The sequence below is a fragment of the Harpia harpyja genome, chromosome 2 (assembly GCF_026419915.1).
Source record: "Harpia harpyja isolate bHarHar1 chromosome 2, bHarHar1 primary haplotype, whole genome shotgun sequence".
Classification (NCBI taxonomy): Eukaryota; Metazoa; Chordata; class Aves; order Accipitriformes; family Accipitridae; genus Harpia; species Harpia harpyja.
The window spans coordinates 54,750,703-54,762,781 of record NC_068941.1 but is presented as its reverse complement, the minus strand read 5'-3'; positions in this window follow the sequence as shown (position 1 = coordinate 54,762,781).

The following is a 12,079-nucleotide window of genomic DNA, read 5'->3' as shown; positions in this document are numbered from 1 at the left end:
AGAGAATTTTATCATTTATTTCAATGTGCTTGGCCAGTGTGCAATTAGAAAACTTGTAGCCCATATTTCCATCACATTATGACATACCGACTAGAGTGCAGAGGACAATAAAATATATAGGCAGTTTGGATTGGGATTTAATTATATTTTCTGATGAAACAGAATATATTTTGTCATTTAAGATTATGTCAGTTATAGTAAAAGCTTTGTGACAAATTACTTGTTTAATTTAAAGTACAAGGTCAAAAATTTGCTGGTTTAGAGTGCCTAAGAAAACTAGCTAAATTCAAATAATGAATATATGAATGGCTTTTTTTTTTGAAGATTTATTGAACAAAAAATAAAATTCTTCAAAAAGTGTAAATAGTTCCATTTTCATTTCCTACAAATGTATGGGTACCATAAAAATGAAAAGAGCTACTCAGAATTAATAGTACAACTCTATTTCAGTCCAGGGATGGTTATTTTGATTCCAGAATGCACTTTTGTCTAACAAATAGCAATTATATTGTGTATTATTTTTTAATTCCAGCCAGCAAATGTCAAAAGAGCACTGGAAAGATCTCAGCCATCTAAATTGTTAAAAAGCTCTTTTCAGAGGCCACAAAAAATGTTGCCAATGTCAGTCTGCCTGTAACTGCATACATTTGCTTAGGATCTGAGATACATGTGACAATAGTAAGGTTTGATGATCTTGCCCCTCTGAAGGAAACCAAACTTTGGTAAGACTTCATGGAAACTTATTCATTGCTGTACTTTCAGTCATAAGGTGAAGCACACAAAAAAACCTCAGGAAGCACCGTAATAAAAGACAGTAGGAAGGAATGCTCTGCAATTGTTGTGTCTTGAACCATGTCCTGCTTTTACATCAAAGCAACGCTGAGGCAGCAGAAGAATGAATCAGACCCAAGGGCCAAATTCACTCACCGTGTAGGTGATAACAGCTCTTTCTAACCCAGCAGAGAATGAAATCTTGGCCTTTATCTAACTAAGCTTTCGTGCTGCTGGCTGAGGGTCTCTTCTCTTTTGCTCAGTGAACCACAAGATAAATATAATTACATCCACCACTATATATACACCCTGCCAATATAAGTATGTATATCACTGCAACTGCGGAGCATGGGAATTGACAAGTGTGTTTAGGATTTTAAAGGCTGTGCTGGATCTTCTGCAAACCCCCAGGGGGTGGCCAGCCCTGGGGGTGTGTTAATCCTGTGTACCCCAAGCAAGCGCTCAGGGAGCGGACCTCCACCCCTGGAAGTCTGTCACCACCTCTCCAGCCAGCAATCAGTGCCTTAGCTATGTGGCTCCAACTCCTACCACAACCCGAGCCAAAAGCACACGGTGAGCACTGGCCCCGTGAGCAGCTTCAGGCCCTCAGAGAGCGGCAGGCGGTCGCGAGCAGGCACACCTCGCCTTGCCCAAGTATAGACACACGAAGGCCTCAGACTACTAACGAATAATTGCCTCACTGCAGCTCTGCTTACTGTCTCTCGGATTAGTTGGGGAGTCCCTGAAAGCTTGAGAGTATTCAGGAGGGCCAGATTTACCTGAGCTGGATGTAATGCCTCACCCGGCGCTGCCATGTCCGGCCTCCCGCCACCAGGAGCCCCTGTCACTAAGGCAAACAGAAGCCCAGCAAAATGGGTCTCCTCAGGGGGATTGGGCCTTCCTTGACAACCAGCTGACAGGCAGCTCTCCTTTAACAGCAATTTGTCACTGTTACGGATGCACGACTAACCAAATCCAACAGGTGTTAAAACTCAGATTTATTCTTCAGCAAAAGTTAGTTAGAAGTCCGGTAACATTTTATAAAAACCACAGGCTCAATGATGTAAAGAGAATTAATACTACACGGCCGACTTAAGAATCCCCAGGATTCAAAGTGATGGCTCAAAACGCGCGTAACGCTCACCTAAAAGCTGAGGGCTCTCTCCCTCGAGGAGTTACCTCGGGCGGTGCCCTGACCCGAGGGGGAGTCCCCAACTGCAGACCCGCTGCTCCGAGGAGGACTGCCAACGTGTCCTCCGGCAGGACCCTGTCGAATCTGACCTGGGGTCATTTAATTCTATTGGCCAGGAGGGTCACCTCGGTGTACCTGGTGCATCTCGATTGGCCAGTTCAAATTTCAACCCGCAGCCTCCAGGGTTTCCTTCCCCTTCTCCCTTCCTGGAGAAGTTTCGTTTCCTGCTGGCAGGATGGGGGGGGCGGGATGTACTGCCACAGTCACCCTTTGTCCAGATGCCTGGTTCCCCTATCCACCCAAACACCTGGGCTTCAGCTAGCATTGCCATGATTCTCCATGAGGCCTTTGCCTTTTACCTTGACCAAGATGGCTGCAAAATGTTCCTGTGCAGTGCTTAGTACATCTGCTGTTTACATGAAGCAGAAGAATATCAGGAAGTTAAAAATGAAGACGAAGGCTGTTTTGCAGGTGCGTACTACCCAAAAGCTGAAGCATGGTGTGTATCCACGAGCATTTGCTGAAGAGAAGCAGTAAGGAGCGCAGCCCATGGAGAAGTGGGTTTCAGCTTGATCAAGCCACAGGCCAGGCAATGGCTTATTCATAGAAATTTCTTGTGGGTTTCAGGGTGTGTGGGGGTGCTTGACAAGAATGTGGATCACAGAAAAGCAGGTAAGGTCAGTCTGTTATGGGAAGACAAACAAGAAGGCAATTTTCTATTAAAGTCCAGCATATTCTTTCAGGCAAAACATGGCAGGCCAAGCAGACCACTTGCTCCTGCTCCAGCCCAGAGGCACTCTGATGAGCCAGCTGTGACCAACATCACCTCCGCTAACGCAGGAGCTGAGGCTAGATTAGAAACAGAAATGTCACCACTGGGAACCAGGCACAGATCTCTCAGCGCTGGCGAGTGATACTGCAGATGGCCCTCGTGTCCCTGGTGTACGTCTGCTAACGTCAGCACCAAGGTGAGGGTGTCAGTATTTTGTGCACTTAGGAGAGCTTCCCTGCTAGATCAGAAGCTCTGCTTCCAGGCTACCGGGTGAAATTTAGCCAGAGCGTGATGACACGCAAAAGGTGGCTGGACACGGACTAGAGAGCTATATTGGCAGAGTCCTCGACCTGTGTGAGACAGACAGTTTAGATGGCAAGGGATCTTTAAGCCTTTAAATTTGTTCACCTCAATTTAGCTGGTAAGTTAGCATAAGGGCAAAATGGGTCAGTTGGTAGGAACTGCAGTGTGGGACATAGTTCCTCAAGCATAAAACAGATGGTTAGTTTACCTGTGGTTAATCTGAATTATTTCTGCAGAAAAACATGCACTCAGCATACTTGTATTATTAGCCTTATGCCAACACTCAGAAATCTGGAGTGAAAAAAATTTTGAGGAAAACAAACCCCAAATTTATAAACAGATTACTTATTTTAAATATAATTTATAAAAAAAGGAAGAGAGATTGAGATACTATCCAACACCCAGGAGAGCCTACCATGTGACAGAATTTGCACAGATGCCTTGCAGTGGGAATGGCTCTGGGAGAATATTCATAGTTGCTCCCATGAATCTTAGTCCTTGCTTCATTGTGTGTATCATCACCATTACTATTTGCATAAAGCTGTTATTGTATTTTTTGCAACCTCAGAACTATCATTATAATAAAATGGACCATCTGTAGAAATCATTTAAGATGATGACTAGGAGATTCATGGTCACAGGCATTTGCAAAAAATCATGCATTCTCTTTTCCTTTAAAAAAAAGTAATTCCCATTATATCAGGGAAGACTATTGCTATTCAAAATGTATAGCTGTGCATTACTGTAACAAGGTTATTTATAATATGCTGTGTAATGCAATATAGCTGGGGGACAAATCATTCAAAACAAATATCACAATTAATTCAAAGCAAACAGGCTTATTCTACAACAGGTACCTCCAGATTTGGGGCTGCATGCCAACTAAAATGTATTTTTAGATTTCTTAGTTTCTCTATCTGGCATACTTATCAAGAGGACATCTGGAAATAAGTGTCACATTACAATTACTGATATCCTAATCTACAAAAATACTTTTTGGAGGCCATAGAGTCCCTTACTGCATTCGATATAATTACATGGTCATGCATTCTGATTTTGAATTAGTTGAATGAGAGGATGGCTTCATTGCCTTGCAGATATGTCTGTAATTTCTATAACACTTTCCATATCGTGTTGTTCTTGATATTTATTTTATTTGGATTTCTGAAACAGCATTAGGAATATTAAAATGAAGACACAGCTACATCTAATTATGACATGGCTGATGTATCTGAAAGAATCTTAACTGAGAATTTCATTTTTCTTTTGGAACACTTGCAGAAAGAACATGATTTCCTCTGGCTTTTTTGTTTAACATTCTTCTACTGATTTTTCTACTGCTTAAGGAAACATAGTATTGCATCTCAAATAAAATAGCTAAAATATCAAGTACTACCAAATAGTTGCTTCTGGTTGATACATGAAATTGATCTAATTAGTCACATCTTGGTGTTGCTGGTCCTGGATTGTGAATACATGCAATTCTAACAAAAATATTCCCTGTGTACATTAAAAAAATGTTATTTTCAGGAGCTTCAGCTGTGCCTTTTTCGTATGGGCTTCTTGTAAACATTCCCACTAATAGAGACTGGTCAGAGGGTACTTGAAGAAAAAAAACAGAATATGGCCACAGCTGAACAGAATTCACTTAAATATTCGGGAAGCTATTAATAGAAAGTGCTGGTAAAATCTGTCCACCTCTAACATCTGGATGACTTAGATAAAAAAAAAATTAAATCCTACTTTGAAATAAAATTTATTAAAGTTACCACAGTATTCTGGGACCTCACGTCAAGTATTCCAGAAATCCAATTTATTGCAGATATATTGGAGGTTCACAGAGGAGGTAAACAGTTGCTGTAGTGAAAAATGCTACAGGAACAACTAGGAAGAGGACAGAAAAGTTATTTGTTCATATTATTTGCTTTAGGATATTAATTTCATGCCCAAATTAAAACCGAGCAATGGTATTTGCATTAGCTGCGCTTTAGTGCAAAACCAAATCACTTTGTTATGAGTTAGCAGTTTTTCTTCTTAGAGAAAATAATGAAAAGCCCTATTTCTTGGACATATAAGCAGATGAGCCATCACCATAGCAACTGAAGGACGTATCCATCGCGTCATTCTGTCAAACGGCCCCTGCATGTGACTCCAAGCTCACATTCCTTACTTCCATCTGAAAGTAGGTTTTAGTCCTGCCGTCCAATAAAATCAATACTCAGTAGGATGTTTTCTACCTGCCATAGTTTAGAAATAGGAAGCTACTTAAAGTAGCTTTTTTTTGTCTTAAAGGAACAGCAAAAGTTGTTTATCTGTCAATATACTGAAAGTTAATGAAAAACAGAATTAATAGAAAATAGATCATTTGTTTCCAGGAATGCTAAGTTTCCTCTTGCTCTTTATTGTGTTTAGTGATTCAGTCATATCTTTGTTACACAGTGTTATCACAGGTTCTTTGGACAGCTTCCAGCAGTGAGTCTGGCTTATTTAAACACCGTGTTTCTCTCCTAGAGTTATGAAAGAGGCTTTGATTTCTCCACCAAAAGAAGGAGAATCACCCTGCAAACATGTTTTATAAATCAGACAGCAGGAACCAAATACAAATTGCATAGTGTTAAATGATCATCCATGTCCTTTGCAAACCCTAAAGCAGGATTTTATTTTCCTGTTCTTCCCGTCTTCAAAAGTGTTACAAATCCAGCTTCCTTCTCAGACTCTAAAAGGTCAGTTTCACCTTGCCTCTCTTTTCCTCTTCATCACCCTCAGATTCTAACCTTCTCTACACCTGCCCTGTAAAAAGAACGAAGACATTTGGCCTCTTCTTTCCTGGTCTAATTCCCAAAACAGCCAGGCTGAGCTTTCCCAAATGTTACAAAAACAATGGTGACTTATGCTTGTGTGGGTTCTGCATTTTGCCTCAACAAAGTCAGCTCAGATTCAGTTTCTGTAAGTCAAATGACTACTGCAACACTCTCTGGGAGAAAGAAATGAACTGTTGCCTCATTAGGTAGATCTGGGGGTAGCCTTGTTACTTTTGTTTTGAGCAGATGCTCTTTTTTTGCTGAGTGGTTTGGGATGAATACCAGTGGTGCCTAAGAATAACATGTAAATCTTCACTGAAATTCCAAGTCTGAGTTTAACTACAGAGTGATCAGACTCCACGATCACTTGTGTCCATGCATCAGTATGACAGTTATCAAAGATATGTAGCATAAGAGATGGAAAAAATTATGATGGAGAGAAGCCACCGTCTCTATGTACCACTACATTAAAGTCATGTGATGTTATAGCCTCCACTAGGATGTGTGACTCCAGAATCCAAACTTTTTTTTCCCAATAATGCTTTCTTCACTCTTTCCCGAGTAATACCTAAGGAGGTATATCAAAACTGTGCTCTGTCTTTCTCTCTCTCACTGTCTCTCCCTCTCTCTCTGAAATGCACAGTATATTTTAGGTTTATAAAAATGTAAAATGTATGAAAATGTACATAAAATATAGCAAGATTCTATACTCAAGTGAATTAACAGCTATATGGAAAAGTGGTTTGCAAAATAATTTGCCATAGCGGAATAATGGTCTTGAAACCCTATGTAAACAACTTCTGACTGTCAGTTTCAGTTAAGCTAGATGGACTGGCAGTTTTCCAAAGCAGATTACACAGAATCACACCAGTGAAACTGTTTCTTATAAATATGATAAGTGAGTTTGGCAACCTCTGGTAAAAAGAAATCAAGCAAACCATGCTGTATACCCTTTCTTTGTTAGGTGTCATTAGCAAAACCAAGAATCAATTCAAGTACGATGTCTAGCAGTTCATTTTTTTCAAATAAAACAAAATATTTGGGTTTTAATCCTGAGCCAGAAACTTTCAGGTGTTAGGAACTTCAACTCTAAATCCAAAGAACAAATGTTTTCTTCTCACTTTCAATCCAGTTAGTGGTTCCTGGGAAGATGAACCTCACTGAGGAGTGGGATGTAAATAACTGTTCTCATAAAAAGGAATCAGCAAGGCTACAAAAAAAATGGATGACAGCCTGCACAGTTTGTGCTGGCTCAGTTACTTCACAGTAGTGTTCAAATACAGTGTTCAGTCACACAGGACTCCCTTAGGAATTTAGTTAGACTGTTTCTACCACCAAATCTGATTCTCCTTAGCTGCCATTAGGCCAGGTCTGCCTAGTTCAAGGTTTGTGCCAACAGATATGCTGTATTTCTTCCCAGTCTTGAAAAATTGCTGCCTGACAATAAGGGGACACTAGTCCTTCATCAGAGACGTCAACCTTATCAGGTGTCCCATTTTACGAACGCTGCCACTACGTGCTGACCTAATGAGGTTTGTTCCACCTGACTGCTGACAAGTCTCGTTCAGCAGAGCCATCTTGCGTCATTTTATGAGTTCCTGATTCACTTGTGTTAAGTCTCTCAAAGTCCAGATGCAAGTGGAATCCTGGGCTATCATTAGATCTCGGTTGTGCCTGATGATTTACTTGGCCCTTCTCAGTCTGAGTTTATGCACATGAACAAAGTACCAGTTTTCCAAGGTTCCTATTAATCACCTTATCTATACTTTCAAAACCATTATCTTGACTAAAATAGAAAAAAAATTATATATAACCACCATTCCTTGAAGAAAGGACTGCCAAGTCATCTTTTTAATCCAAATGCTTTGTGTTTAGAAAAAAAAAAAGGTCAGTGGAAAAAATTATTAGCATTTTGAAGGCCACACAGTATTTTTCTGAAATGTTTTCTGTAAGATGTGTTCTATATGGAGAGCATCAACTATTAACTGTAAATACAAGTATCATGTCTTTAGCTCATGTAATACTAAGAAAATAGATCTGTGCCTGTGTTCAGAAAAATCAATACTGCAATTTGATTCAGATATGCTGTTGCTTCCCTTTTTTTTGTAGATCTGTGGACATTAAATCATGTCAGTTTCCATTTGTGAGAAGATTGCAGATGTGTATACCCAGATTTAGTCTGTAATTTATTATTGTTTTATATTTAAAATTTGGTAGCTTCCAGTGTCCCTGCTCAAAGCTGTGGCTTTGCAGTAGCAAGTACAAAATCTCAAAAAGTAAATGTAGCCTATGTGCCAGTGATTCCCAAAGGGTGTGCTGTGGTATATAGTGTGCCCTAAGAATCATAGAAATTTGGCAGCACCCTGTGTGCTCTGCCATTTGCTTTTAGCATCTAATCTTAAGAACCTGATAGAATTGAGCAGTGGTAGGGATGCCGTGTGAGCAGCTCGTGCTGGCCAGGCTTGGGGCAGTTTGGGAAGATCTCCTTTGTACTGCTAATTTTAATTCAAATTAAAGTGCACTCCAAGTATCAAAAACTTGGGATATGTCACCATGTGCCAACAAATCTCCATAGGAATTGACAATGTTCCTATTTTCAGAGACAAGTTAATTCTTTTAGTAATATTTCACTGCCCTGCAATTTTCAGGCAGCAAACAATGGATTTCTGGCCACGTAGTAGCCCAGGTAAGGAGACATTTGGAAACTGTGGACAAATGGCTTGTGTACTTATCTACATAAATAGCTTATACACAGAAATTAGGCTTTACCCAAGATACTGATGTTGGTGGATCTGGTCACTAAAGACATAGTATATGTGTGTAAACAGTTCCTAGTTTGCTTTTGCCAAGTTTTTATGTGTTTTGTATGCTGAAAACATTTATCAGGATCAACAATTAAAATTTTATGTGAATTAGCTAGTTCAATAGAAACAATATGAGTCACAATGCTCAGTCCATTAAGCCATCACTCTTTTTTCAAACAAATGATTTACTAAGAAGAATGATGATTTAAAAAATCAAAAAAATCCCAACTCCTATGACTGGATCTATTAAGGCTAGCAGAAATTAAGGGGCCAGTATTCATTATGACTATTTGGCCAGTTCCACTTGGTTAAAGCACCTTGATGAGCCTGCCTGCATATCCCTTTGTATCACTTTATTAGTTCCTTTCAAATATTGACAAATAGAAATCACTTGGAAAATTGTGCATATATATTTAAACTACAAGGAAATAAAACCAGAAATTATTATTGTATAAGGTTTTGTGTTTAGAATTTACCTGCTGGTATTTGCTTGAAATGCCTAACATACTTTCCAGACATTATCACTGTAACAGATGCTTTTGCTTAGAACTTGTTTTCTAGATTTGCTTTCTAGAGTTAACACCTTTCATTTAAGACTCTGTTTTCAAGGGTGTGTAAAGTTGGCCATTAATTTTTATTTCTTTATATCAGTGCATTCAGAATGAAAATGTCTTTCTCAAACTTGCCTATCTGTTTTTGAGATGGAAGCTGAACTGGAATGCTGAAGATGGGCTTGAGTAGGAATTCCTCAACTGGAGTAATTTAGATGTGTTTAAGTATTTGAGTGTAATCTAGTAAAAAGTAGTTGATAGTGTAAAGCTCATGCATATCAGTGGTATATACCTTGACAATTTTTAAAAGAAAAAACAACATTTACTACTTTCAGAGAAGTTTAAGTTTACATTTAACACTTCTTATATTGTTGGCCATTGTGAAGAAATCAAAGGGCCCCCAGGGTAGTTGTTCATACCTTATAGGTTTCTCCTGTGACCCAGGAATGAAGCGGCAGGTAGATTGTCTAAGTTAAGACTTTCACCCATCACAGGCAGTTCAAAATCTTATCTTTGTGGTTGAGGATCTCAGAGCATGTGATACAGTTCCCTTGTTCTATAAACTTTGGCTCTGCTGACACTGGCAGTGGGACTGAGTGTGTGTATCCAGCTTCTGATGGAGAATTGTCAGGTACACTGGCTGTGTGACTTAAATAATTTGCACGCACATCAAAGATAGTATGAAATGTTCTGAAACTTTACAGAGATGTTGTGTTGGAATCATGATACTTGAAGTGACTTACTGCCATCCAGTATCTCCTCACCTCATCTTCCCAAGACTCAGTCCCAGCCCCAAAATCACAGCTTCCTCCAGCGCCAGTAAAAGCTGCAGCCTGCAAACTGTCATGATTTAATTTTATTTGTCAACTTTCATCTTTGCCCATCATTATTCATACTGGGAGATGGAAATCCCTGCAATGTACTGCAGATGGAAACAGCTTAAGTGCAGTAAACAAACCTTACAGTAACGGTTTGTATCGATGCCATCTTCTCTCTTTTGCTTTAAAAATGTAAAATACAGCTCAAATGAACAAGCACTGGTTAACTGTACTGCCAGTTTTTTAGCAAGCAGGTAGTCCCCAAAGCTGCCACTAACAGGAAAAAATTATATAGCCTGCCTATCACAAAAAATGTCATCAAGAACAGTTCAACATAACAAATATTCAGATGCATAACCAGACATGGAACATTGGTAAACTAATTTCTCACATTCAATTCCTCCAACTAAGTAACTCTTCCTAAATACAGTTCATCCAGAAATTTAGAGGAAGAGGAAAATTACACATCTGCATAGGAAACCAGAAAAGCCAAGTAGATCTGGAACACTTAGCATTAAATCTTTAATCACAATTAAATAGTATTTTTTCAGCATTTGAAAAAAAAAAAGAACTTAAACACAAGAACTAAAGAATGAAAATTATGCATATTGCTAGTACTACATAAAGAGCATCTGGTCTCATTAAGATGGTATTTTTTTTTTTCACAGTATACCACTTCAATGGATTCAGCAGGGAAACAGCAACAAAAACTAAGCAACTAGAATGACAGTCTGACCTCTGTGGAAACATCAGCACTTATTCATCATCATCTTCAGTGCTATAAGATGTCACCTAGAGAATTTCTTCTGAGGTTTTTCTTCTTCTGAAAAGGATTTAGCTTAATTTATATTCCCTACATGTAAAATGCAGCTGTATTGGTTTAAATTACATGACGTCTGTACCTCTCTGTATAAAAGCCCGTTTTAAGAGAAACAAAATATTTACTTGCCTTGATCCCAGGTGTTTGGCCTAAAAGAAAAAAAAAGATTTCTTTATAGTTTCTCCAACCTGTCCTGCATTTCAGACAATAATGGCATTGCTAGTGTTTTTCTCTCCTTCCCCTAGGTTCCTGTAGTTATTGTCTTTATATGCAAGAACTTCAATATTTCATTTAAGCAGATGTAGCATTGTCGTGGTTTAACCCCAGCCAGCAACTAAGCACCATGCAGCCCCTCACTCACTTCCCCCCCACCCAGTGGGACGGGGGGAGAAAATCAGGAAAAGAAGTAAAACCCATGGGCAGAGATAAGAATGGTTTAATAGAATATAAAAAGAAGAAACTAATAATGATAATGATAACACTAATAAAGTGACAGCAGTAATGAAAAAATGATTGGAATATACAAGTGATGCACAATGCAATTGCTCACCTCCCGCCGATCAACGCCCAGTTAGTCCCAGAGCGGCGATCCCCCCGCCCCCACTCCCCTATAAACTCACAGAGAACATTGGCATTGCCAGTGCCTTTATGTGATATATTTCATGTAATTTTCACCTATTTTTGAGCTTTGTTTTTTATCTGATCTGATAACTTTTTTCAGGTTATTATACAGTCTGGCTAAGATAAGAAATTATTGCTTAATAACAGCAGACCATACACTGCTAGTAGTGCCCAGAGGATGAGACTGGCTCAAAGACCACCAGCTAGAATACATAGGATTTCAGGAGATTTGGCAGTGACTATTAAAACTAATTTGCTGTTATACTGGATCATACAAAAGCAAAGATTTGCTGTGGTCTAAGAACAGTTATACAATTACTTTTCTTTATAATTATCCATAGCAAGATATGAATGCAGAGCAAAACATGCCATCCTTGTGCATAGACAGGGCCAAATAGGGGACCAGTCATCCCTTTATTTTCTCCCTTACCTATAAGATCATAAGTTGTGAAGTACTGTCAATTACACTATAGGCAGACTCAAAAAACTGTGCTAAATATTCTGAATTGGCACAGTGAATAGAAATGTCTTGCAAAGAAGTCTTCTACTTTGAACTGTGTATATGTAGTCTATAAAGTGCTAAATATTATGTTTTCATTCACCCCAAAATTTACCTGATAAAAGAA